We start from the raw sequence: 14,692 nt of genomic DNA, 5'->3' as shown, positions 1-14,692 counted from the left end.
GCAAAAAATGTGGCAACGAAATGACCTTTATGTCCTGAATACAAAGCGTTATGTTTGGGGCAAATCCAACACAACACATCACTGAGTACCACTCTTCATATTTTAAGCATGGTGCTGGCTGCATCATCATGTTATGGGTATGCTTGTCATCGGCAAGGACAAGGGAGATTTTTTAGGAAAGAAAGAAATGGAGTAGAGCTAAGTACTGGCAAAATCCTAGAGGAAAACCTGGCTCAGGCTGCTTTCCAACAGATATTGGGAGACAAATTCACCTTTCAGCAGGACAATAACCTCAAACACAAGGCCAAATGCACACTGGAGTTGCTTACCAAGACGATATTGAATGTTCCTGAGTGGCCTAATTACAGTTTTGACTTAAAATTGGACTTGAAGATTTGAAAATGGCTGTCTAGCAATGTTCAACAACCAATTTGACAGGGCTTGAAGAATTTAAAAAATAATCATGTGCAAATATTGTACAATCCAGGTGTGCAAAGCCCGTAGACTTACCCTGAAAGACTCACAGCTGTAATCGCTGCCAAAGGTGATTCTAACTCAGGAGTGTGAGTACTTATGTAAATTAGATATTTCTGTATTTCATTTTCAATACATTTGTAAAAACTTGTTTTTACTTTGTCATGATGGGGTATTGTGTGTAGATGGGTGAGAAAAAAATCTTCTTATTCCGTTTTGAATTCAGGCTGTAACACAACAACATGTGGAATAAGTTAAGAGGTATGAATACTTTCTGAAGGCACTGTACAAAATAAAGTGTGTATTCTTAAAATGTTCAATAAATCCTTTCACCATTTCAAGCATTAGCAGCCAGCAGTATAGATGAGGCGCTCTAGGCAGGCTTAACATGCAGCTCCCTGCCTAGCCCTCCACAGGGAATCTCTAGTCATCACACAGCTGTGCCACTGTCTCTCCATAGGGAATCCCAGGGCAGACACAGCCACACACAAGGTGTGGAATCTAAATGTTTTGGGGTGCTGAAAACTGCTTAAGTTTGTCTAGACAGAGCGATGAAAACTTTGAGCGTGAGGGGATTTTGAGATGCCGACAAGCCAAAATCCTTATTTCCGTTCTAGAATAAGGTGGGGATCTAGGATTCCCAGACAGGCTGTGCAACCTCTCTGCTAAATAAGGTTGTCTTGGCGTTGATTCCTTCCATGTGTGGAGATATAGCAAACACCTCACGAAGCAAGGACATAACAACAAGCGCTAGGGCTGTGCTGCTGGCTGCTTGCTTATCTGCTTGTATTAGCCCGAGGAGAATATATAACCAGCTAGTGCAATAACCTTTCATACATTTCAGTAAGGCATAATCACCTAAGCACTCAATGTGGTAGACGCCGTTTCACTCTCGCCGTTTTCAGACAGCCTGTGACATATTCCGTCAGTTAGTGTTGTCCCAATGTACCCACTCAGGCATAATGACAGGCAGGAGGCACAAAAACACTTTTATTTCTGAGAGAGAGAACAAGATAGATGGGGGGAGAGAGAGATGTACAGATGCAAATGAATTCCTTCAGTTGCCTTCAAACCTGGAAGCACAGATTGACTCATGACTCGAAGACGCGCACACAAACATGCACAGACGCAAAGACAATAGCAATCTAAAGGTTGTTTAATAGTCGTTTGTTATACCCAGCATTGACAGTGTGTGTGTGTGTGGGGGGGGACTTTGAATGTTCACCAGGAATTGCTTAGCTTCGAGGCCCTCTGGAGCTTGCATTCCCTGCGGCTCAAAAAACCATTAGTTCTCATCCTCACTGTCAACACATCACCACGCTTGTTTATTCTAACAACCATCCCAAGCACATTTCAAATCAAATCAAATGTTATTAGTCACATGCGCCGAATACAACAGGTGTAGACCTTACAATGAAATTCTTACTTTACAAGCCCATAACCAACAGTGCAGTTTCAAAAAATATGTATAAGAATAAGAGATAAAAGTAACAAGTAATTAAAGAGCAGCAGTAAAAAAATAACATGCTATATGCAGGGGGGTGCCGGTACAAAGTCAGTGTACGGGGGCACCGGTTAGTTGAGGTAGTATGTACATGTAGGTAGAGTTAATTAAAGTGACTATACATAGATGACAACAGAGAGTGAGTGGCAGTGGTGTGGAGAGGGGGGGGGGGGGGGGCAATGCGAATAGTCTGGGTAGCCATTTGACTAGATGTTCAGGAGTCTTAGGGCTTGAGGGTAGAAGCTGTTTAGAAGCCTGTAGGGCTGTTGTGGTGACTGTATAATTGCCACACCGGCATCCATGAGTCATGACCGCAGTCAAATTCCACGTGACCGTTGAGTCACGGTAATCTTCTTTTATACACTCTGGACGTGTTGGTAGGACCCAATTCGCTAACGACCGTCAGGTTGCTAATGGCCTGGTACCCAGGGCTCTGTTGTCTCTCTAACCCAGGCCTGGGCAATTATTTTCCATGGAGGGGCACATTAGAATATATTTTTGTCCATCGCGGGCCAGAATCATATTACAGGATTATACATCATGTGTATGACTGTGTTGACAGATATATCTACTGTAAATCACGTCCAGATATGCTACTTATTTTACTTTTTTAACATGCACAGAAATACACCCCATCCATATTCTCCTTTTGGTAGGTATTTTCATTATTAAACATGCAATGAATTACACGGAGGGAAAAGTACACTGTGCATTCAGCACCGCGGACAGAACTCTTGTTAACACGTATGCACAGAAACACAAGAGAGAGAGCTCAACATTACATTTAAACTACTCAATCAGTGTGAGGAGTGAAGTCTCTGATGGGCATTGACTAGAGCAGTGAAGTCAGGTACAGTGTCTGATGTCACTATGCGCAGGATTGCCGAGAGGTGAGAGAGGATCTGTGCCTTGACTTGTTATATTTCATCACTGAAAATGTCTGTTCACGTACATAGGTTGACCCAAACAGTACACACATCTTCTGAGCATGACTCCTAATCTTTGGGATGTTTTGTTCATCGAGAGATGCATAGAACCTCGTCAGTGACATTGTTTTGAATAGTTCTCCAGTCACTGCATCACACAGAAGATCGATAAGCTCAAGTTGCAGGTCAGTGGGAGCGTTATCCACATTGAAGGTGAAAGGAGAGGAAACCACAGCATGTCATTTTTCAACACTTTTAAATCCTCAAAACGACAAGAAAACTCACCGTTCAAAGCACACAGCAGCGATGTATACTTCTCCCGCTGGTCATCTGATAGGGAACAGACTAGTAGTGTCGGAAGGTGGGTGAGATTGTTGGCTTCTACTTGGTGGAGTAGTTTTCCCTTGAAGGCTTTGACAAGGCTGTACATCTGATGTGCAAAAAGGCCTTTCCCTTGTAGTTTGGAATTCAGTTCATTCATGAGGGCCATGATGTCCACGGTGAAGGCAACATCAGCCAATCATTCCTTATCTTGCAGTTGAGGGAAATCCATATATTTGTCTTTCATTTGCAAAAACTCAGCAATCTCCGACTTCAGGTCCCACACCCTTTTTAAGCACCTTCCCCAAGGGGGACGTCTGCATGACCCGACTCTGTCTCTTCCAACAGTGAGACAAACTGCCTGTGATTTAAATATTTTGCTCTTATAAAGTTTACCACTTTAGTGACTGTCTCCACAACATGGCTCATTTTCAGAACACATTTACAGAGCACCTCTTGATGAATAAAGCATTGCAGGAAAATCTTTGTCTGATCTGGGTTCAGCTCAGCTACTTTATCCGTTTCAAAGGCCAATGTTTTTTCCTGTCAAGTTTGGGCATCCATCAGTGGTCACACTGGATAACTTTTAAAAACTCAGTCCCAGCTTTGCCACACACTTATTAACCATCCTCCTCCAATAAATCTTTCCCTGTGGTTGTGCTCTTCATTGACTGCACTGAAGCAAGCTCCTCTGTAATTTCAAAGTCTGGGGTTTTGCCTCGTAAGAATATCAACAACTGTGCTGTGTCACGTGCATCACTGCTCTCATCCAGGGCCAAGGAGAAATAGGTGAAATCCTTTACCTTGTCTTTCAACTGTTGTTCCATATTCTCTGTGATGTCCTCAACACGCCGTGTCACTGTTCATCTTGACAGGGAAACATTTTCAAAAAGCTCTTTCTTGTCGGGGTAAAGTATTGCTGCAGAGTCAATTAAACATTCTTTAATGAATTCGCCCTCAGCGAATGGTTTGATATGTTTAGCAATTTTGTGAGACAATACATAGCTAGCTCTCGCAATTCCGTCGTTTGCTGAATGCAGTTTTGTGAAAAGTCCTTGCTGCTTTTGCAACTGAGAAAGCAACTCTTTCGTTGCACTTGCCCTCTGCTCAGAAGACATATTCCTATATTTCTCTGCATGATTCTTTTGGGTGTGTAGGGACAAGTTGTAGTCTTTCAAGACAGCAATGCTCTCTTTGCACACTAAGCACACAGCTTTCCAAGATACGTCAATAAAGAAATTTTTCGATGTCCAGTCTTGCTGGAACACCCTACATTCATTGTCTACTTTCCTTTTCCTTGAAATCTTTGAAAATAAAGCGCAATTTCTAGCTAGCTACTATTCGTAACTGTGACGTGTGTGTCAGCCTGTCAGTCACTCTCTGTCCTCATGCATTTGTTATTTATACGTGCCTTCAAAATAAATGTCCCACAAGCGGTGGGTGTCACATGTGTAGAGAGGCAGTCGCAGGTTTAGAACTACTGAAATGTATTTAAGCACTAAATATGAAAGCGGGACGAAACCCAAAGTGCAAAATAATAAAGTACTCGCGAAATACAAGTTGAGAATACTCTCAGGAAAACAAGCAACATTCACAATGACCAACACAGAGAAATTACAGAGGGAGTATATATACAGTGATAGAGTGGGGATTGGAACCAGGTGTGTGTAATGATGACGAGACAATTCCAGGGTTGATAAGTGAAGGGCGTTTGCCAGCAGCAGGTTCGGCAGCAGCTAGAAGGCCGGCGACGCCGAGCGCCTGAGCTGGGCAGGAGGGGGAACCAAAGCGAAGGCTGGTGTGACAGTGGGAGTTAAATCAATACACAAAGGCGAGTATTCATTGGGCTTTTAATTTGAATAGCAAATACGTTTTTCAAAACTTTACTATCACAAATTCTTTGTGATCTGAGCATGATCCCGCAGGCCATACTGAATCAGGTCGGGGGCCGCATACGGCCCCTGGGCCGGCCTTTGCCCAGGCCTGCTCTAACCACTCTGACATCAATACCAATGCAGTCGACAATCACATCAAACACTTAGGATCAGAATAGTATCAAGCTTATAAAACTGACCTCACTGTGATCGATCAATTTGAAGAAAGAACTTCAACAACAGCTTGAAACTGTGTGGAAAACATCGTCATTGTGGATGTTGTTTCAAAGACAAATAACGAAACTGACAGCGCTTTCTACGGTGATGATTAATTCAAAACCCTTATACGCATATTAGAGCTTAGGCACACGCATGAGCCCAGGCCTGAAATAAAACATCTTCATTAAAATAATGATTGTGTCGTTATACAATGCATAGCTTAATAGTCTACTGCATATTACACACGGCATAAAAACATTTAAAAAACATTGATTTAAGATGTCTAGTACATAATTGGTCTAGCCTATACTCCAAAATAGTCATAGTAATATAGTGAATTTATATTTGATTTTGAATGGCGTAGTAATAGGATTTAAAAAAATATTTTCATAATTAATAGGCTGACATTACCTTTAGCTACAGAATATCTCACCACAGTGTGTTTCCATCTCCTCCTCTCTCTCCTTCATATCTTCCACCACCGTGCACAGAGAGGGACTGTCAAATGAAATCACATCAAATCAAATGTATTTATATAGCCCTTCTTACATCAGCTGATATATCAAAGTGCTGTACAGAAACCCAGCCCAAAACCCCTAACAGCAAGCAATGCAGGCGTAGAAGCACGGTGGCTAGGGAAAACTCCCTAGAAAGGCCAAAACCTAGGAAGAAACCTAGAGAGGAACCAGGCTCTGAGGGGTGGCCAGTCCTCTTCTGGCTGTGCCGGGTCGAGATTATAACAGAACATTTGCCAAGATGTTCAAATGTTCATAAATGACCAGCATGGTCAAATAATAATAATCACAGTAGTTGTCGAGGGTGCAACAAGTCAGGACCTCAGGAGTAAATGTCAGTTGGCTTTTCATAGCCGATCATTCAGAGTATCTCTACCGCTCCTGCTGTCTCTGGAGAGTTGAAAACAGCAGGTCTGGGACAGGTAGCACGTGCGGTGAACAGGTCAGGGTTCCATAGCCGCAGGCCAGGTGGACTGGGGACAGCAAGGAGTCATCATGCCAGGTAGTCCTGAGGCATATTCCTAGGGCTCAGGTTCTCTGAGAGAGAGAAATAAAGAATGAGAGAATTAGAGAGCGCATACTTAAATTCACACAGGACACTGGATAAGACAGGAGAAATACTCCAGATATAACAGACTGACCCTAGCCCCCGACACATGAACTACTGCAGCATAAACACTGGAGGCTGAGACAGGAGGGGTCAGGAGATACTGTGGCCCCATCTGATGATACCCCCGGACAGGGCCAAACAGGCAGGATATAACCCTACCCACTTTGCCAAAACACAGCCCCCACACCACTAGAGGGATGTCTTCAACCACCAACTTACCATTCTGAGACAAGGCCGAGTATAGCCCACAAAGATCTCCGCCACGGCACAACCCAAGGGAGTACGCCAACCCAGACAGGAAGACCACGTCAGCGACTCAACCCACTCAAGTGATGCACCCCTCCTAGGGACGGCATGGAAGAGCACCAGTAAGCCTGTGACTCAGCCCCTGTAATAGGGTTAGAGGCAGAGAATCCCAGTGGAGAGAGGGGAACCAGCCAGGCAGAGACAGCAAGAGCGGTTTGTTGCTCCAGAGCCTTTCCGTTCACCTTTACACTCCTGGGCCAGACGACACTCAATCATATGACCTACTGAAGAGATGAGTCTTCAGTAAAGACTTAAAAGTTGAGACCGAGTCTGCGTCTCTCACATGGGTAGGCAGACCATTCCATAAAAATTGAGCTCTATAGGAGAAAGCCCTGCTTCCAACTGTTTGCTTAGAAATTCTAGGGACAATTAGGAGGCCTGCGTTTTGTGACAGTAGCTTATGTGTAGGTATCTACGGCAGGACCAAATTGGAAAGATAGGGAGGAGCAAGCCCATGTAATGCTTTGTAGGTTAGCAGTAAAACCTTGAAATCAGCCCTTGCCTTAACAGGAAGCCAGTGTAGGGAGGCTAGCACTGGAGTAATATGATCAAATTTTTTGGTTCTAATCAGGATTCTAGCAGCCCTATTTAGCACTAACTTCAGTTTAGTGCTTTATCCTGGTAGCCGGAAAGTAGAGCATTGCAGTAGTCTAACCTAGAAGTAACAAAAGCATGGATATCATTTTTGGACAGAAAGTTTCAGAATTTTGCAATGTTGCGTAGATGGAAAAAAGCTGTCCTTGAAACAGTCTTGATATGTTCGTCAAAAGAGAGATCAGGGTCCAGAGTAACGCAGGTCCTTCACAGTTTTATTTGAGACGACTGTACAACCATCAAGATAAATTGTCAGATTCAACAGAAGATCTCTTTGTTTCTTGGGCCCTAAAACTAGCAACTAGCATCTCTGTTTGTCCGAGTTTAAAAGTAGAAAGTTTGCAGCCATCCACTTCCTTATGTCTGAAACACAGGCTTCCAGGGAGGGCAATTTTGGGGCTTCACCATGTTTCATTGAAATGTACAGCTGTGTGTCATCCGCATAGCAGTGAAAGTTAACATTATGTTTTCGAATGACATCCCCAAGAGGTAAATAGTTGTCCTAAAACGGAACCTTGAGGAACACCGAAATGTACAGTTGATTTGTCAGAGGACAAACCATTCACAGAGACAAATTTATATCTTTCCGACAGATAAGTTCTAAACCAGGCCAGAACTTGTCCGTGTAGACCAATTTGAGTTTCCAATCTCTCCAAAAGAATGTGGTGATCGATGGTATCAAAAGCAGCACTAAGGTCTAGGAGCACGAGGACAGATGCAGAGCCTCTGTCAACAGTTTAATGAAAGATGTTTAGTTGTGAAAACATGTTACTAATGTTCCCGGACAGATTTCACTTTGTTTCCCAAATGTAGCACTGGTTAGCTGCAGGGACAGGGTTGGAGAGCAAATGGCATACAGAGTTAGGGCAGAAGGTCACCCGTTGAGCAGCAGGAGGCTGCATGCTCTTCAAACAGTGACATAATTGTTATAAACTCCGACATTTCTATATGAAATCCTGTGTGAAAGCAGAGTTTTGATGGTTGCCACTAAAAAGAGGAGGATCCCAGCTGCTACACTATGTATTTCTCAGCCGCTAACCAGAGTAGTCATGTTTTTGAAAAACGAACCGTGGGAAAACGGATAAAATGTATTATACATTTTTTTTGCTGCCCCTGTTCCTGCCCATTTGATGATGGGCCATTTTAAATCTAAACACATTTTACATATTAGTAACGACAAGATTGAATTGAGAATCGTCTGACGGGTGAAAATATGTTGAACAGCTTGTGTGCAGCCTGAGGGAAGGAACAGAGTAGACTTTTTTTCCTACTTTTTCAAATCCCATAGTGACATCATGCAGTCCATACATGTTTTGATTTCTAAGACATTCTAAGGTTTGTATCGTTCACAACTAAAGTTACCAAACAACTCTAAATCTAGCATATAGGATCTGTATCAAATGATCACGTTTATGCTCAACATAGCCACTTCATATGCGCACTCTCTCCAGAATGGGAAAAACATCATTTCTATTTTATTCAGTTCAATTATATTCTTCTTACTATATAATCATAGAATATAAAATACTAGCACGGGACTTATAAGCATATCTTGTCTGCTAAATAAATTAGCCTACAGCCTATGGCATGGTGCATAGCCAGATTACATACAGTAGGCCAACTCCTATTCTGTTCTTCTGAAATACATTTTATTCATGTCATAATGTTTCTTTAGACCTAAGTAAAGTAAATAAGGGATTTATTGTGATGGTGTATATTAAATTGATTTCTTAACCTTTTTTAAATGTAGATGTTCCAAACGCGAGCATCAGCGGCTTGTATGTGTGGAAGCCTGGAGATGTCAAACATGTCTATGTTAATTAACGGTCAATTACCGTGAGACCGGCAGTCATTTGCATGACATTAACCGCCTGACAAAATGTAATGACAGCCACAGCTTTATCTGTCCGGCCCAGCTAGGCACAGGGCAGAAGTAACTAAATTGTGTGTTAGGCTCTCTGACCCCCAGCTCTATGAGCCTATAGTCCAGTGCTCTCAGCTTTATGTGCGCTGTGGGACTGTCACTGTGCACTCTGAACCATAGATATAAAGGTCACGATCTCAGGTCCAGTGTGGCGGCGCCCCCGGTGAACTGGAGGATCAAGGAGACACACATGAACACACTTACACTTGCACACACACGCAGTAGTGCATGTATGCAGGTGCATGTGTACACACACACACACACACACAGTCAGAGAGACTACTGTCACGATCTCAGGTCCAGTGTGGCGGCGCCCCCGGTGAACTGGAGGATCAAGGAGACACACATGAACACACTTACACTTGCACACACACGCAGTAGTGCATGTATGCAGGTGCATGTGTACACACACACACACACACACACACACACACACACACACACACACACACACACACACACACACACACACACACACACACACACACACACACACACACACACACACACACACACACACACTGTGCCGTGGGGAGTCAGGGTTATCCTCTGGGACAACCCAGTCATCTAGGCAAGCTCTGTGGTCACGTCCTTAATCTCCTTTCTCTTGATTTCCTTCTTCCTCTCTAGCGCTGTATTTCTTTGTCTCTCTGCACCACAACTTTTCCTCTCCCCTCCCTCTCTTTTCTCTCCCCTCCCTCTATTGTTCTCTTATCTTCCTCTCTTCCCCTGGGCTGGCAGGTTGATAAAGAAGTCCCAGAGGGTTGGAATAAGCTACCGCTGCATGTGGTTGAAAGAGAAAATACTGCTTCAGTGAAGAAGTGAGGAAATCGTGTTTTGGTAAAGAGATAAAGAGGATGCCGTTGACCTTTTGCTAAAACAGCGATACTTTGGCGTGGTGGAGGGGGAGGGGGGACATTACAAATACAGCATGATTCACTTTGATACCAGAATTACATAAAGTGTCTTTTCAAAGTGCATGAATGCTAATATCTCCATTGGAAAGGATCTGAGCGGAGCAGAGTGGAGCAGTGGGCCCACTCCACTGGCTTTCTTCAGAGAGACAGAGAGAGAAGTTGGCAGGTTTGATGAAAGAATGAGGAGGGGTGTCTCAGTGCAGCTTGCAGGCTGAGGCTGGCTGAGTGCTGCAGGCTGGAGTGGGAGGAGGGAGCCTCAGCCTCTCTATGTGGGTTTCAGATACAAAGGCTGTTGTGCTGCAGTCAGTGTGTTGTGCAGGTAGCAAGTAGGAAGGGTCAGGAGTGTTTCCTAGCCACGTGACCTGAATAGCATTATACCACACTCTAACTCTGACTCGCCTAGTTAAATATAGGTTAAATAACATAAAATAAAAGAATAAAAACTAAGGTCCTTGGTCAGGTTGCATGATCAGGAAAGATTCCTGGTTCCAACTATAAGGGACAGTGGTGGCCACTGCAGATGCAATAAGTGAAAACACATCATCGAACGGGATTGCTAGCTAACATAATGTCACAAAGCATGATTAACTTTCATTCTGAAATAACTTCATATTTCCGAGTTAGTCAGATATTAGTTTAGAAGGACTTGAGATCGGCATGGGAGGTAACTAGCTAGCAAGCTACCAGCTAGCTATAGTTAGCTGCTTATGAAAGGTAGACGACTGGCTCATTTGACGAAAAAAAATCGTCCACGCTGTTTCTCAATGTTTCTCGAAATTACTGTAGCTGGCTAATTCATTTGATCATGCTTTGTGATACATCCGATTTGATGCTGTTTTAATCCACACAACATGTGCCCCCCCCCCCCCCACCTACAGTAGAACATGATGATTATCATGAATGGAAACAATCAAATTGGCCACCCACTGTCATGCTTTTTTATCCTACCAGATCCGTGAGGAGAAGGTTCCAGCTAGTGTATCCGTCTGTCCTTGGACTCTTGTTGGATGCAGTTGTCCGGTTTATCAGGTCCCAGGTTCCCATGACTGTTATGATTATTAATTTACAAGTTAATGACAATGAGATTTTTGCTTTAGTGCCATCTGTACCTGACATAGCAGATCTAGTCTCACGTGAGGAAGTAAACCGTCTGGCGCCGAGAGACTGATTGGGATGGAGACTAGAACAGACCCAGAGGTTCTGACTGAACGGATGCACATTTGAGCGCCCCAGGTCTGTCCATTTACTTGGTGCTGTTATAATTTATGCAGTCCCCCCATAGCAAATAGCTGACAAAACAATCCAAGCAATGTGCGCTTGGCCTGTGTGCCAGCGGAGCTGCTGCTGCTGGCAGAGTAGTAACTGAACAGCTTATTTTGAACAATATATTTTTGAAAAAGGAAAACGTACACATTTATCGCACCTTTAGGATAATTTAAGACATAATCCATGAATTATATAATATAGATTTAATTTTAAAAAGAAGTATCTTTCCTTTTTTGGGTGGACCAATCACCCAAAAAAGTGGAGTGCCGCCTCTAACGCCCGAATGGGTGGGCCGCCACTGATAAGGGATATGATTGGGACTCCACAGTAGGCTACAATTTGTTGTTCAACGTTTGGCGGAATCTAACAAGTTGGTTTCGGTAACACTCCATTGTTGTCATAGTGATGGTAGGATTTCGCTTTCTTCCCTGATTCAATACAGTAGTTTGGGTCAGGATTCCGTCATTTTCTTATTCCCCCTAATGTGCCCTAAACTTTCTGACCCTTCGTTCTCCGCTGTTGAGCAGGACAATCTCTTCCTCCAGTCAGTGTTAGATCTGTATTGGGATGCAAGTATATTGTGTGTTGGGATGCGGCTCTCGTCTTTGGGCGTTGCCCACTGTTCCACACATTGAGCAATAAAAGAGGTTCCACAGGGAACATGAGCATAATATTAATAATGCAGTGTGTCGCACTGAAATGTGTCCCTAGGCTCTCCAACGCCAGGCACGCAGCGTTCTCCCGAAGTTTGCACTCCCATCAGCCCACTGAGCCTTCAGAACAATGATGGACACAGAGAGGACAGCTCAGGGATGTTCCCACTCCTGTAGATATACGTACAGACAAAAAATTACCGAAAAGTTTTCAGTTTGAAAAAAGATTTGAAATCGAAGGGGAAGGGAGGAAGGACCATGAAAGACTCTGTTTATTATTGACGATGTTTGAGAAGTTGAACATAAATAATTGCTTGGCTAGTCTCACAGACTAAGACCAATACTCACCCCTATCACTATAAGTTCAAATAAGTATGAACAATAGTGGACTCTGACAGTGGACAGTTCCAAACACATAAAAGCCATAATACTCCCCCTTATTAGAGTAAGAAATATGCATATTATTGACATGTAGATGATGGCAGTTTTCTCCTCGTATATGAGTACAACAGAGACTAAATTAATCATAGTAAGGCAAACTGGCTTTCGGCAAGGCTTAGTTTTTACAGCAGCATTTTTTAACCGGAGCGCTCTCTTCCTTTGCAGTGGGTTTGTTTTCCTTTTGCCTGTCCCTTCCAGTTGCAGATGACATTTAGTTTTTTCTCCATCGCTCTGTTAGCATTCAGCTCAGTAAATGTATCACTCGCAGCAGGTCGGTAATGGCCACACCAGCTCTCTACACACATGAATGAAAACACACGCACACACACGCACACGCACACACACACACACACACACACACGCACACGCACACGCACACACACACACACACGCACACGCACGCACACGCACACGCACACGCACACGCACACGCACACACACACACACACGCACACGCACACGCACACGCACACGCACACGCACACGCACACGCACACGCACACGCACGCGCACGCACACGCACACACACACACACACACACACACACACACACACACACACCACCTCACACACATTGCCTGTTTCTCTATGCTGTAAGATTTGGCAGTGACTGTGGAGAGGGACTGACGCCCTGTCAATCTGACGTGCACACACACACACACACACACACACACACACACACACACACACACACACACACACACACACACACACACACACACACACACACACACACACACACACACACACACACACACACACACACACACACACACACACACACACACACACACACACACACACACACTTCACTGCCTAGACTGTCACAGCACTCCACACTCTCCCAGAGCAGGTGTAACTAATGCAGGAGGCTGCCATGGCGAGACTGTGTGTTCAGAGAGACTACTGGAAGATTGTCACAGATTGTGTTCAGAGCAGGGAGGCTGCTCTGTTGGATATCTATGATTCCTATATCCATAGTCTTCCACATTCCTTCCTTTCATTCCCCATGAAAGTATTAAGTATTTAGTAGGATCCCCAATTAGCTGTTGCCAAGGCAGCAGCTACTGTTCCTGGGATTCAAACAGGAAACAGCACAACAAATAAAATACATAATATACATAAATATACATACACATTTATATTACAATTTAGACATTCAGCAGAATCTTCCATCCAGAGCGACCCTCAGCTAGTGCATTCATCTTAAGATAGCCTTGCGAGACAACTACATATCACAGTCGTATCCCAACCATGTATCACATACATAATACAATGCATAATACAATACATAATACAATACAAAATGCATAAAAATTGTCTGTGTCTCATCACAGTCCCCGTCGTGTTGTAAGGTGTTCTTTTATCTGTTTTTAATCTGTTTTTATTGCTAGTTTGAGTTACCTGGGGTGGCAGAGAGTTTCATTTAGCCATTGCTCTATTTAATACTGTCTATTTCCCAGCCTCTGTTCTGGACCTGGGGATTGTGAAGAGACCTCTGGTTGCATGTCTCGTGTGGTACTGATGAACTCCGAAATGTGTGCCAACTGCTTGAACAGACAGTTCGGTACCTTCTACACATCAACACTTCGCACAAAGACCAATAGTGATACAGTCAATCTCTCGTCAACTTTGAGCCAGGAGAGATTGATGTGCATGTCATTGATATTTGCCCTCTGTGTACATCTAAGTGGAATACGTGCTGCTCTGTTTTGGACCAACTGCAATTTGCCTATGTGCTTCTTTGCCACACCTGACCACACAACTGGTCAGTATTCCAGGTGTGACAAAACTAGGGCCTGTAGGACCTGTCTGGTTGACTGAGATATCAAGAAAGCAGAGCAACGACTTATCATGAACAGACCTCTTCCCATTTTAGTAACCATTGAGTCTATTTGTTTTGACCATGATAGCCTGCTATCTAGGGTTAAAACCCAGCAGTTTAGTCTCTTCAACTTGCTCAATAGCCACATTACTCAATTATAGATCTAGATGAGGTGTAGGGTTGAGCGAGTGATTTGTCCCCAACAATTTGATCCAGTATTTAGCACCGGCCTATTGCTAGTTACAAATTCTAAAACTGACTGGGGCTCTATGTTAAGGGGGTCAGTTATTTATTTTATGCCTCTCTAGCAACTGGAGTTCACC

Source organism: Salvelinus fontinalis, chromosome 1 (genome assembly GCF_029448725.1).
Source record: "Salvelinus fontinalis isolate EN_2023a chromosome 1, ASM2944872v1, whole genome shotgun sequence".
Lineage (NCBI taxonomy): Eukaryota > Metazoa > Chordata > Actinopteri > Salmoniformes > Salmonidae > Salvelinus > Salvelinus fontinalis.
This window is presented reverse-complemented; position numbering follows the sequence as displayed.